This window comes from Coenobita brevimanus, chromosome 40 (genome assembly GCF_032717465.1).
Source record: "Coenobita brevimanus isolate Jiangsu-jjx chromosome 40, ASM3271746v2, whole genome shotgun sequence".
Classification (NCBI taxonomy): Eukaryota; Metazoa; Arthropoda; class Malacostraca; order Decapoda; family Coenobitidae; genus Coenobita; species Coenobita brevimanus.
Window position 1 is genome coordinate 39,466,398 of NC_136993.1, and position 11,301 is coordinate 39,477,698.

An 11,301-nucleotide genomic window follows, 5' to 3' on the forward strand; every position below is an offset into this window, starting at 1 on the left:
TAACGGTTGAGGCAAGCAGGGGCGAACAATAAAGAAACAATAATATAGCTCAGTAGAGCACTTAGTGACGTGCATTAAATCGGTCACTTTTGAAACAGTGACGAATGTTTTGAAAAGTATACCCCGAAATGGAGAGAGAAACGGTTAACTGAGCGATACACAGTGAGTTTTCCACTAATAGTTCGTGGCTTCTCACAAAAGGGAAATGTCTTGAATTTGATTCGTGACATTACACCCCTACAAAATAAATTTTTTTCTTTATGGGAAAAAATTTGTGGATATATATATAAATATATGTATATATATTTATATATATATATATATATATATATATATATATATATATATATATGTACACATCCTAACTCAGTCACACAAGATTCACACTGTGGTGTGTGTGCTATCCCACTACAGGAGAAAGTCGCAGTCGCCAATGAGCGAAAAAACCTCATATTTACGTTAATAGAAACAAGCTTGAGGGAAAAACTCCGTGACGACAGTGAAAATCCTGTACTCAGGTCAAACTGAGTGATAAGTCGCTACATTTACACTGACAACTAATTGTTGTGTAGCGTGGTGTATGTAATACACGGTGTAGGTGTGACAGTTGTAGTGTAACTGTATCTACGTGTAAAACGATATAGTAAATAATAATATGGCGACAACGAAGGCAGTGGAGAAGAGGCAGCAGCGTGCGGCAGACGATCAGCTGGCCCGCACAGCAAAACTGCTACACCCATTGCTGTACCTGCAAAACCAATTAAGGTGGAGCATCAAAAGTGTCAATGAGACAAAATTCTTATTACGTTACAATTACTCTCTGCCTAGCAATCAGTACATGCAACGAAAATAAAAGTGACAGCCTAAGCTTCGTACATTCGAGGTCGCCATTAATTATAGCACACGATTAGTGTCGGCAAGTTGAGAATCCTTGCGCAAACTCGGGTCTTCCATAGCCTCGAACTGCACACGGGTCCTCAACCTGTGCCTTAACCTACAGTACTTATATTAATATCGGGGAGCTGAGAATCCTTGTGCAAACTCGGGTCTTCCATAGCCTCGAGTCGCCTCTGCGGAGTTCTCACTTCCCCCTTAACCTACAGTACTTATATTAATATCGGGGAGCTGAGAATCCTTGTGCAAACTCGGGTCTTCCATAGCCTCGAGTCGCCTCTGCGGAGTTCTCACTTCCCCCTTAACCTACAGTACTTATACTAGTATCGGGGAGCTGAGAATCCTTGTGCAAACTCGGGTCTTCCATAGCCTCGAGTCGCCTCTGCGGAATCCTCTCTCAAACTTCCCCCTTAACTTACGGTACATAATATGTATGTACAGGCCCTGGACATAATGTGTCCTGTGGGGCCAATGGGCGAGACGTCAGGTCTGCACCCACTTCACCACTATCCTGTCTCTCAACTGACTCAGAGATTACAGGTGTGGTTACGAACGGCACAGGAAGGGCATGTCCCTGATTAGTGGTGTTACTTTGACACACACTGCAGGAACGGACAAAACTATCTATGTCTCATCCCATCCCTGGCCAGAATAAGTCAACTCGGATACGGTCCCGGGTCTTCCTTTTGCCCATGTGACCTCCTGAGGCTGAACAATGACCCCATTGTAACACTGCTAGGCGGTACTTGGCGGGAACGACAAACTGCAGTCGAACCTCGCCCTTGGGTGTTCGTGACTCACAGTAGAGCCGTGCTTGTTTGCGAAGGAACTTGGCTCGACCTCCTCGTGAATACCTAATCACTCGACCCTTTTGTTTGTTCCACACGGCAGCAAGTGTTGGGTCAGAATGTTGTTCTTGTACAACAAGTTGACTACACATCAGATCTTGCGGCGATTCAATGATCACTGGGGTGACACAATCTGGACCCTCAGCCATGGCTCGTGTTACCGCAGCAGCCGAAGTCTGAGTAGCTTCATCATCGGAGCAAGTATCCTTGACACCATAAATATTGCCAATGATGAGGTCAAATAAAGGTTTTGGCATGACAACTGCAAGTGTCGTACCAGTATAAAATGGAGATGCCACCTGGATAAATGCCTCAGGGAACAATCTCACTGATCCATTAATAAGGTTTGCATGGATCTGTCGACCTGTATACTGCTCAGGCCGAACTAAACTCTGCTTGACAGAGCAACCTGAGGAACCATTATCTCTCAGGACCTTCACAGGAATGTCTCCCACAAACCCTGGCTGAATAAGGAAGGTACTGTCACCTGTGGGAGGGTCTGTGGAGGAAGCAGCTAGCCACTCATGAGGCTGCTGAATTGATGCAGCAAACATTGTGCCTTGAGAATTATATTGGGAAGATGGAACATTGGCCATCTGTGGAGGGAGGTTCACTGTCACTGTGGGACTAGTGAACTGTGAGTACCCATACTGGTAGGGACATGACCACCGTGCTGCTGCTGAGGAATGAAGGCTGCATTCGCTTCCTGCCTCTTTTGAGCTGGTGGTGAAAAAGTTTGTCCCGACGGTCGGTTGCGTGGCTGATACTGCTGCTGGTTAGGGTACTTGTTGTACCTCTTCCACTCAGGTTTCTGAGTGTTTTGCCACTGGTCCTTCCACTGCGGTTTTGGACCTTGGCCATTATTCTGAGAATGGCCTTGTTGCTGGGGTTCAGTCTGAGACGGTTTCCCAGATTTGGCAGTATCTTTTGTGCTCCAGGTGTTTTGCTTACGAGTTTGATACCCGTATGCAGTAAAGAATGCGTCAGCCTTTTCTGCCATTTGGCTGGCATCTTTCACCTGGCAGATCTTAAGCTGTGCTATAAGCTCAGCAGGCCACGACCTCTCTAGCTGTGTACGCAGCATAAGGTCAATTATCCCCTCACGCGTGGACGGAGTTTCATCTTTCTCCATCCACTCATTTAAGTAAGCAGTGAGACAATCGAGGAACTGAACAGCTGTCTCCTTGTCTTGGAGACGAGCTCGCATGAACTGAACTTTGGCGTCGTCTACTGTGAGACCATACGCGTTAATGAGTGCAGCTTTCATCATCTCATATGTGAGATTGTCCCCACGAATTCTGTGGAGAATATCGAGGGCAGGGCCCTCAAATAAACTAAGAAATTGGAGCCGCTTAGCTGCCTCATCCAGTTGATACATGTCTGCCATGTCCTCAAAACGAGCTATGTACGGCTCGATTCACTCGCCTTCCTTGTATGAAGGAAGCTTGATGCGTGGGGTCGCCAGGACATGTGTAGGAAGAGCGCTAGTGGAGCTTGGATTAACTGCACCAGATGTATCTAAAGCCAAGGAATCTCGCTTGAGCTTCAGCACTTCAAGTTCATGTTTTTCACGCGCTTCTCGCTCAGCACGTTCGTGTTCTCGTTCTCTGTCTCATTGTTCACGCTCGTATTCGCGCTGTTCTCGTTCTTGTACTAGCTAATGTTCGCGCTGTTGTCGCTCGTATTCGCGCTGTTCTCGCTCACGTTCATGTTGTTCGCGCTCGTATTCGCGTTCCTTTTCGCGTTCCTCACGCTGTTCTCGCTCGTATTCGCGCTTAATCTTACGCTCTTCACGGGCATCATTCTCGCGCTGCTGCTCCTGATTATGCCATGAGAGTATATACTCTTTAATTTCGGTTGGGTCCGAAAGACCCATATTTTTGGCTTCCTATAAAAATACAGTAGTAGCCATGGCACTAATTTATTAAGCAAACGAAACTGAGTACTGACTGCTTCGCAAACGAATGCTAATGACACAAGTAAAGAATACAGACACAAGCTAGTGGTGACCAGTCTTATCTAGTTAACTAGAAAGGAATAAAGCAAAAATGCAAATAACTGGGAAGACTCAATAATTAACACAATGGGTATGGCGGGTACCCAGGAGCGAATAAAATCGTCTGGCGTTACCAAGAATAAACTAGAGTTAAGTACTCTATTGATTAATAAAGCAAAAATTCACTTGCTAAATTAACGGTAACCACCAGTAAACTTGTGCCTATAAACTTAAATGATAAATTCCTTAATATGAACGAGTGAGCACTATCTCGTGAATAGCTTTAGAGCTAGGAGTTAATATCCTGGAATGAGGTCACCAATTGTCACGGGGTTTTTAAAATATCACGGGTTTTTTAAAATAAATGCTAAATATTATGTAATTGATAATAATATTCAATAATATTGAAGAGCAGGGACAATGATTGTCTTGCTACATCAAGCAATGATTACTTTACCGGTCCGCTTCGCACGATTCTCTAAGAACGAGAATTAATAAACTTTCTCAACAGTACACAGCAGAGACTAATTACTCACAAATGCTGAATTAGTACTGTTAGCCTCTAGAGAAAGTTACTTCACCCCTGACAATAAATAACTAATACTATTAATAATATCAGGCTCTTGCTCGTGCTTAACTCCTAGGAGGCACAACGGATTTTAAGTTTAATACAAGACTGGCCTAAGTACCAGTTATGAATAGCAAAACGTCTATGCAAGCTAGGAGCTATATGGAAAATAAGCTTAATTGTGGAGAAATGAAACAAGAGTTTACATTACATTACGCTCAAGAAAAAGAACTGTTAAATTTATTGATTACAATAATAAATTTAACGTTACATTTCAAATCAAATTAATGAGATCGCACTCACTCACTCACTCACTCGAGAGCTAAATTCTTACGCCTAGGAAAAACACCTTAACTAAGCTCTTAAACCTAGGAAAATACAAAAAGGAAATACTGGTCGACGAATGCGGTGTATCACCGACTAAGATTGGAGTCTGGAGACTGTACTAGTGGAGCTTGGGTGCTAGCTGACCTCTCCTCTCACACTTCTGGAGCACAGAACCTCACTCCGTCACAGCAAACACTCGACTGAATTCAAATGATGTATGGGCAGGACGCACAAGCCACCGGAAGAAGGCGTGGCTAACGGTTGAGGCAAGCAGGGGCGAACAATAAAGAAACAATAGTATCGCTCAGTAGAGCACTTAGTGACGTGCATTAAATCGGTCACTTTTGAAACAGTGACGAATGTTTTGAAAAGTATACCCTGAAATGGAGAGAGAAACGGTTAACTGAGCGATACACAGTGAGTTTTCCACTAATAGTTCGTGGCTTCTCACAAAAGGGAAATGTCACGAATTTGATTCGTGACAAGTATAAAACAGTCTTTACAAAGAATTATGTTCCTCACTCTTTTTCATGCAAAAATTAATGGCCACTCGATGAAAAATAAAATACTTCCAACTTGTGCAAATTAAAAAAAAAAAAAAAAATTCTGCTCAAAGTTAATATCAGTGACACAGTTGTTGTTGTTTAGCTTGAATAAGATGAAACAGTGGAGTGGTATTTGACAAGGTAACACAAACATCATCTCTGACATCCAGTTGATTTCGAATTCCCGTTTTGATAGAAACAAGCGCTGAAAACCCTGATTCACAAACGTATGTAGTAGCAAACGAAATCAGTGTACCCATCCCACGCTCTGCCAGACGAGGGTAGGCTTGTGTCAATGAACACCAGAGTTCTTCGAGACATAAAGTTTTTTTTTGGGGGGGGAGGGGGGCAGCTAGTGCTGCCAAACGGCATCATGCAATATTGCTAAATTGTTCTCAATTGTTCTGACCTTCACAGACCCACTGAAGTGCATGGGGTCCATGGACCCCGGGTTAAGAACCCCTGATTTAGACACTGGAGCCTAATTGATTATGTCATAAGGCAGCTGGATCGAAGAGTTGTTATAACCAAAGCCATGAGAAGTGCTGGGTTCTCAACAGACCATAACCTTATACTCACCAAACTGCAACTAGTCATATGCCCACAAATGCACCATAGACCATCCTCCAAGAAAATGAGGTGAAATATTAGAAAGGATGCAGCAACTTTTAACACCTTCCACACACTGTTATAAACAAGCTCTCTCAGAGTCCACCACAACCACATGACCCAAACAACAGTGCAACAAACCTAGACACAGAGTGGCCGAACATTAAGACACTGCTGCAATGTACTGCTGAAGTAATTACTTGCCACCATAATGACTGATTTGATGAAAATGCTGAGGGCATACATTACCTTCTTTCAATGATGAATAGAGCACATAACAACTGGTTGACCCATTGCTGTTTCTTAACCCTAAAAACTAAATTCCAGAATCTCAGGAGTGAAACCCAGAGGAAACTGCCTGATACGGATAAAAAATGGTGGACTGCACAAGCAAAGAGCTGCAGAGACTAGCTGAAATTTAAGACCAACATGGATTCTGCAAGTCAACAGAAACTATCTATGGGTGAACCAGACACAACTTAGCCCAAATAAGATCAGCCAAAGGAGAGCTGAAAGACAAGCAAGCAGTCCACGAAAGATGGACACAACACTTCAATCCCTTACTGAATCAAAGAAACCCAGGAAAGCACAATATCCCTGATAACATCCCAAATGCTCCTCAAGCAGTAGATCTCAGTGTCCCACTTACACTTGCAGAAACTGTCCAGGCGATATGATCCCTAAAAATAACAAAAACCCAGGCCCTGAAGGCATACCGTCTGACCTAATCAAAGACGGTAGGCAGTTATTCCACCAGTGCCACGATAATCTCATAATGACTCTCTGGAATCAAGGATGATTTCTATCTGAATAGCCTCCTCCTGATATTGTAACCATCTAAACCAGTCAAAAGAAGAAAGGGAACCGATCAGATTGTGGCAACAGCAGAAGTATATTCCTCCTTGTGAATGCTAGCAAAGCACTAACCAAGATAAGGTTATCCAGGCTAACATAGCATCTGACTGAATCAACATTTCCTGAAACATATATAATGAGATGCGGGATTTGCTATTTAGGAAGTGCCGGAAAGTTTTCAGTGCTTCTCAAATATTTCCGTTACATGTGAGATTTTTCAGTTAGCCTGTTATTGTGCGCAGAGGTATTTTGTAAAGTTATGCATTAATTTTCATGCTCTCTTTCTCCATAATGTATTTTTTTTTTTTTTATGTGAGTGTTAAATTATGCAGTTTTATCTCATTTTGTATGCTAAATAATTTAGTGTTACACATTGTAAGAAAACTCTAGATATTTTGAATGTCTCCGAGTTGGTAACTGTTGCTTTTCCGATAATGTAATAGATCATTCTAGTATACAGAAAGCTTATATAAGGATGGGGAAAAGACTAGAGGAGTTTCCAGTCCAGTCTGAGTTTAGTTAAGTGTCAGTTCAGTGTTAGTTCTGCTAGTAAAGATTGTATAGCTCCGGTACTTGTGAAAACAGTGAAGTGTGGTTGGCAAGCATTAAGTGTAATTATTTGGTAAATAAAGACCACGAAGTTGAGAAGCCAGTGGTTATTTCCCACACCTGAGCTGGACTCGTTGTTGCACACAGAAAGGCTGACCATAGGTAGAACAACTCCCTTTTAATGTCCATTCTATAATGAACTACTTCTATTGGAGCCTGTGGCAGTGTGGATTGGGGACATAACAATATTGTGGATTTGGGAAGGAAGTATGTACCTGTGGTATGATCTTAGGATCTTTGTTGCCAAGCAAACACAAGAGAAATGCCACAAGCAGAACTTTAAATTATATATTGTATTCATTGATCTTACAAAAATATTTGACATTGTCAACAGGTCTGGTAGGTGGGGGCACCCATCATTCATCCACTTAGTGTAGTAGTACCCTGTTTTATGGTAGCTCTACATCGAGTGGCAAGCCAAATGATATTCTGTAAACCAGGAAAGCATTTACAGTGCTGGATGGTAACGTTATAACCACCCGACACGTGTTCCCTATGTGACAGCAAGTGGGTTGCCGGAGGGTTAGTGCCCCTCCCTGGAAAACAACAAACTAAAAATACGAACCAAAAGCCTCGGACCAGGACTTACCAAAAGATGACGACTACAGACCGAAGAAAGGACATAATATGGATGGCGACGAGGAATGTAAGGGGTGCAAAAAGATGAGATAAGAAAGAGTGATTGTCCAGGTGCTTGAGGGTGAGAAAGTGGATGTATGTGGATGAACTGAAACTAAATGGTGAGGTGAGAGGTGAGAGTGTGAGAGAATGATGGGGTATATGTGTAGGAGTAGGTGAGAATGAGAGGACAAAAGAAGGAGTGAGCATTGTTGTGAGTAACGGATGGAAGGAGAATATAAGAGAGTATGGATCAGTTGGCTCAAGGATTGTGTGGGTAAGATTGAAAGTTGGAATACAAATGTGGGCAATTGTGTGCGTGTATGTGCCAACGCAAGATCGTGCAAGCAGAGTGAGAAACGAGTTCTGGACGAACGTGGAAGTGTGCATGGAAAAGTTTGAAAGGAAAGAGAGAGTGTTTTTGATTGGCGATATGAATGGTAAAGTAGGGACGGTGAAGGTGTATGTAGTAGTTGGTGAGTGGGGTGTTCTGCTGAGATAGATGAAAATGGCAGGGCTTTAGTGGACATTTGTGCCAGGAGGGGGTTGGTGATAGCCAATACCTTCTTCAGGCACAAAATGATCCATAGGTATAAATGGCGAGTGATGAGAAGGGTGGGTGGTGACCTGAATGAAAGCAATGCAATGATTGATTATGTGTGTGTGGATGAAAGGATGTAAAGATGTGTAATGGATGCAAGAACATGCAGAGGTCTGGGAAGTGGACTTTCTGACCACCACCAAGTGGTGGTCACAATCAAAGTCCAAGTAAAATGTAGAAATAGAAGAAGGGAAGGACGGGAGGAAGGAGTAGGCACAAGGAGAATGGAAAGGTTACAAGAGGATGAGAAAAAGGCAGAATACAAGAAAGAAGTGGAGGAACGATTGGGTTAATAAGAATTGGAGCAGATGGAGGATGTGGAAGGTGTGTGCAAGATATTAACAGAAGAAATGTGTGCAGCATGTGAGGTAGTGTGTGGGGTGAAGAAAAGACGAAAGGGGGTGCAAGGAACACCATGGTGGAATGAAGAGGTGAGACAGGCTGTGGCAGAAAATAAGAAAGCATATAATGAATGGATGAGAAAGAGGGGCGTGGAAGAAGTTGAGAGACGGAAGAGAGAGATATATGTAGAAGGGGAAGAGAGAGGTCAAAAGATTAGTAAGAGAGAGTAAGAGAGTGGATGAGGAATTTGGAAGGAATTTGAGTGTAAAGTGGAGGGACTGTAAGAAAATGTTCTGGAAAGAGGCAAGGAGAGTTAGACAGGGCAGAAGGAGGGAAGTTAGAAGACAGGAAGAAATCAGTAGGATGGAAGTTGTGGAAGCAATGAAGAAAATCAAATTGGGGAAAGCCCCAGGAATTGACGGAGTGTGTGGTGAAATGCTGAAGCATGGGGCAGAGATAGCAGTAGAATGGATGTGGAAGATGTGCAGATTGGCCTGGGAGGAAGGTAGTGTCCCAGAGGATTGTAAGTCAGGTATTATTATTCCCTTGTAAAGAGGAAAAGGGGAAAAAGAAGTGTGTGGTACTCATAGGGGCATTTGTCTTCTTAGTGTAACAGGGAAAGTATGTGGATATTTATTGACAGAGTTAGGGAAATAACAGAGGAATTAGAGATGAAGAGGGAGGTTTTAGGAAGGGAAAAGGTTGTGTAGATCAGATATTCATTCTTAGATCTTTGTGGAAAAGTTTCTAGAGAAGGGAAGGAAATTGTATACGGCTTTCATGGATTTGGAAAAACATATGACAGGGTGGACAGACAAGGATTGTGGAAAGTATTAAGAATATATGAGGTAGATGGGAAGTTGCTGAATTCTGTGAAGCGTATGTATTAGGGGGTTAAGGCTGCAGTGCGTGTGGATAGTGAACTGAGTGAATTCTTCTATCTGAAGGTTGGGTTGAAACAGGGATGTGTTATGTCTCCATGGTTGTTCAATCTGTACATAGATGGGGTTATAAAAGAGATACAAGGTAGGGCAGTGGATGTTGGAGTGGCCCTAATGAGAGAGGGCAGCGTTTGAAAACTCCCTGTACTGTCGTTTGCAGATGATACTGTGTTGTTAAGTGGTGACGAAGGGGAGCTGCAAGGCCTGGTGGATGAGTTTGGGAGGGTATGTAAGAAACGGAATCTAAAGGTGAATGTAGGGAAGAGTAAAGTTTTGGTCTTCAAGAGAAGTGAAGTCAGTGAATATACAGTAAGGCTGGATGATGAGGAAATGGAAAATATGAGTTCATTTAAGTACTTGGGTAGTGTGTTGATTAAGGATGGAATTTTGGAGGATGAAGTGCTTGAAAGTGTACAGCAAGGAAGAAAGGTTGCTGGTTCCTTGAACGCAGTGATAAGAAACAGAGAAGTGAGCATGGAAGTGAAAAAGTTACTACATGACAGTACTGTGATACCAACTCTTCATATGGAAGTGAAGCTTGAACGTTGTTGGAGGGATACAAGTCAAGACTGAGAGCTATGGAAATGAGTTATTTGAAAAGAGCATGTGGAGTCACATGGAGAGACAGATTGACAAATGAGGATGCGAAGGAGCGTTGTGGTGTGGATGTGGATGTGATAGGAAGCGTTGGGAGAAACACATTGAGAGATTGAGATTTTCTTTATTTAGCCAAAACAAATACAAAATATTTTACAATGGATCCATAAAATGAAAAGTGGCTGAGCCTTCGAGAGTAGAAGCTCTCGTAAAAGGCACCAGTAATTTAACAACATCGAAATGATCCTCAGAACATTTGACTTTTTTTAAATTATGCTGATTATCTTTTCATCAGAACCAAAGTGATAATACCAAATGAACTCCTAACATGATTAATAAAATAGTTAAAAAATTATAATTCCTTATACAATGAAATAGCAAAGATGTGTTATATAGAATTGTCCTTAATTCTAAAATAGAATAATAAAATAATAAAAAAATGTGGGATGAAATGCATTCAGAAATATATACACATATACACATACATATAGACATTCACATACGCACAATACATCCAAACACATGCACGTAATCTTTTATACATGAATACATATACACATACACACACATATATAAATACACATTCAAATACATATACATAATATTAAACTTGCATTACAAATACAATAAATACATCACACTTATACACATAGATACAAATCCGTAAATACTCAAACAAAAATATTTACAAATACACAACCTGTATACATATTTTAATACACATACATTTATATACATACATACTATATACTTACCTACGTACATTACCACATACATACATACATACTTACATACTTACTTACTACATATACACATACACACATACATACAATACATACATATGTACAACTCCGGACAGAAATTCGTGATACAGGGTAATCTGCCACTAGAGGTCAGGTTAATCGCACACGTCTACCCCCTAATTTCCCCTCCTTACCCCCACCAAAACAC